The sequence below is a fragment of the Brassica oleracea genome, chromosome C2 (genome assembly GCF_000695525.1).
Source record: "Brassica oleracea var. oleracea cultivar TO1000 chromosome C2, BOL, whole genome shotgun sequence".
Lineage (NCBI taxonomy): Eukaryota > Viridiplantae > Streptophyta > Magnoliopsida > Brassicales > Brassicaceae > Brassica > Brassica oleracea.
In genome coordinates this window covers 35,907,898-35,911,957 of record NC_027749.1, presented here as the reverse complement: position 1 = coordinate 35,911,957, position 4,060 = coordinate 35,907,898, and positions in this window count along the sequence as shown.

Below are 4,060 nucleotides of genomic sequence, written 5' to 3'. Positions count from 1 at the left end.
GGGAGAGAGAGAGAGATCGTGCGACGGCGAGAGAGAGAAGAGAGAAAGGCGGCGCAGGATAGAAGGGGAGAGAGCTCGACGGCTAGGGTTTTCGGCCTCCGGGAATTCTCTGCAGAGCTTCGCTTCAGATTTGTGATGAGGCAAAAAGGGAGGCTGCATCTCTTTTTATAGGAAAGGGGAAGGGAAACCCTAGGTTTTTGCCAAATGGGCCGTAGAGAAGCTCATATTCTTTGGGAAATTTTACGGGCCAGGAACCGGGCCGTTACACCGGCGGTGGGTCTACGGTGATTGACGGTGGTGATCAGCGCCGGATGTTACGTGGTGACTCCGTGTACGTGTGTCTCTTCTCCACATCTAAGCCTCTCGGATCTGATGCACGGCGACCACAAGGGAGAGGCGAAGGATCTTTGATAACGGCGGCTATACGTCACAGCTCCGATTGCGATGCTCCATTGCTGGTGTGATGAAGCTTCCCTCGTACGCAGCAAATTATATGATCGTTTTGTGGTGACGACACAAACATAATCTCTACACCAGCCCGAGATGGAGACGGCTAGGTTATTGGGGAAGGAAGAGAATACATATAATTATATATATATGCCACTAACCAACGACAACACAAGGGTTTGGTTTAAAGGCTAATTAATTAAATTCAGACCAATGGTTTAGGTGAAATTAAAATAAAATTAGAACAAACCAAACCGACCATTATTTTTTAAATAACCGCGTCGTTACAATTCTCACCCACTTACGAGGAATTCGTCCTCGAATTCAATCACCAGGCCGCTGTCCAATACCATCGTGAAAAAGCTCTGGATAGGTAATTCTTATCTGAGTCTCAATCTCTTAGGTCTCCTCCAAGATCTTGTCTCTCTCTCTCCAAACTTTGACGAACATGGTCATCGTCCTCTGAACCTTTTTCACTGCAAAATTATAACATCTACTCGGCGAATTGGTGCAGATAATTTTTTTTTTTTAAAAAACCAAGATCACTTGCGGCTGATGCAAATGAGCTCTGGCTCTCTCCCGACCTTCCTCAAAACTGGCACTTAGAACATGTCATGATAGTCTGATAACTCTGTTGATAACTGCAATCTAGAAGCTACTACTTAAATTCGCTCCACCGAAGGATACAGTCCAATGTACCTCGGTTTAAGTTGCTTCAGCTTATGAGTCTTAAGTCCTCCCTGAAATGTCATTATTTTCAGGTACACTAGATCGCCCATATATAACTCCAAATCCTTACGGCGCTTAGCTGCATAAATCCTCTGCCGTCATGGGCTTCCCAAAGCCAATCCTTGAGCATGTCCATTTGCTATACCATCTCTTGAACCATTAATAGTTCTAACTCATGTCACTCCCTTACTTTGGTCCAACAAAGTGGTATACGACAAGGCCTACCATAAATAGCCTCATCCGGTGTCATCTCAATGCTCGAACGATAGTTGCCGATGTAAGCACACTCTGCTAGATGTAATACTTTCCGATCTTCCATCCCACTGTAAGACGCAATCCCTGAGCATGTCCTCTAAGTCTGAATAGTTCTCTTTGACTAACCATCTGTATGCTGATAATAAGTTGTATTTCTGTGGATCTATGTCCCAAGTTCCTTCTGAATGACTCCAAAAATGTAGACGTGAACTTCGAATCCCAATCCGATACAATGTTGACATCCATAAAACCTCCCAAACTCAATAATGTAGGTATGCTCCAACTGATTAGCTCTCACTGTCTTCTTAGTTACTTAGGAAATGGACTGACTTGGTAAGTCTATCCATGACTACCCATGTGGCATCCTTTCCACATATGGTGATTTAAAATCCAATAACAACGTCCATAATCACCATGCCTCATTTCCACTCCGGTAAAAGCAATCTCAAAAATAACATGATAGATAACTGATCCTCTGACATGTCTGACACTGTGACGCAATGAAGCTACAATTCTCTTCATACTAGACCAATTATAGTTGACGCTTCATATCCTTGTACCGCTTGGTGTTCCCGATGGGTAGAGAAACACGAGTGATGTATTCGCTGTAAGATCCCTTTTCTTAACAGTTTATCGTCCAACACACAACTCGGTTTCGGTACAAGTACATCCCGCTCGACACTTATGATATCCAATACTCCCAATCTCGATCGTCTTACAAAGCCATAACGCTAACATGCGCTTGGCGTATCCTCCATAGCAAAACTGCCTGCTCAAAAGTCCCAAGGCCATCTGTCTCTCCATCGACAGTAATGGCACACAATCTGACACAAGCAAATGTCCCAGTAAAATCATGAACCTCTTTGGTTCCTGATACTTCGCTCATGTGCCTACCCAAGGCATTTGTCACCTGGTTGTCTTTACTAGATGGTATGCAATATCCAAACTGTAGCCTGCTACCAACTCAATTCAACTACACTGTCCAAGACAAGTTTTAATGAATGAAGATAGATTTCAGACTCCAATGATCCCAGAGAATCTGAACTTCCTTCCTGTACAATTACAATCTCCAAAACTATAACGCAAATACCACTGCAGCCACTACGAATCATGAATAGGGTAGTGGGTCTCGTGAGGTCTCAACTGATGCAATGTATATGGAATGACCTGATCCTCATGCATCAATACACAATCCACAAACGCTCATCATGCTCCCTCTACTCCAAGAATAAACCAATGGGGTCGTCGGTGAGTACAATCGCGCACTTGTCCAAGTGTCCGCGAAAGACACATTCATAAGGTTCTCAAATGCTATTGGTGCATTCGTCGATTCAAAATGATATCACCAAAACTCATAATATCCATAACGTATACGGAAACCCACATTCCGTACATACTCCTCAACTATAGCAATCTGATGATGTCCTGATGCCAAGACAACCTTCGAGAACCATAAACCTCCATGCATCAAATTCAACAACTCATCAATATGGTTACCATGTTCAAATCTATGTAGTCGATACAAAGCCTGAAACTCCCATAATTTTTTTTTTCTTTACAAACAACACTGGTGCTCCCCACAGCGAATTACTCGGCCTGATAAATCTCTTGTCTGATGAATCTTCTATTTGTTCTTTCAGCTCAGCCATCTCTCCTGGCGCTAATCGGTATAGAACTCGTGAAACCGGTGCTGTCCCTGACTCCAACTCGATCGTAAGAACATCTCCTCTGGCTGGTGACATCCCTTCCAAGGCCTCAAATACATCTCCATACTCTGAGATAACTAGAAGATCTTGCAACTCATGTTGACCATCGAAATGATCACCAAAATCTATTTACTCCTCATATCTAATAACTCCTCTGCATGTAGCATGTATGCAAATAAAATCTGCTCTGCTCCAGAAAAGTGAACTCATACCCTCAGGCAATCCAACAGTACTCGATGTCGTGATAACTAGTCCATCCCAAGAATGATATCGCAAAACACAACTCCATCTCTAACAAGTCTTTGAACCAATCGGCCCTCCAAGCATAACTGGTACACCACAATCAATATAAATAGTTCCCAACGTTTCTATGTCAGCTGTCCGAACTGACACATCTCTGAAATGATCAACACTGCCAAAAACTGGAAAACATACCAAGTGTAACTCCAATATAACACAACGCAAGTTGTCGAACCCCAATCCAAAAGCGATCCCCACGAGTTTACAAAATAACCATGCCTCCATCGCAGTAACTCTACTCATACACACGAATAACACATGCCAACTCATGGCTCACATCTCATACCACATAATCTCCAATAACGAAAACTCATGGAGAGATGGCTTGAAGTTTGGGTGGTGGCAACAACGTCACACATCCACTTGCGGACAATCTCCGAACACAGCTGACAAAACTGATACACACCTGAGCAATCTATCAAACTGTGACATCATTCATCTCTCGAACATCTGGCTGAAACCCTGTTAGCTAGAGAACGGATGACGATGATAAACTCATCGTCAATAAAAATACAATTGGGTTAGAAGTTACTGAACGGAAAGGTGCTGTATTTTTCTTTCTTTAAAACTCCCAAATCCCCAGATTCAAAAATCTTTTAAAATCGATTAAACCGAATTAAAAC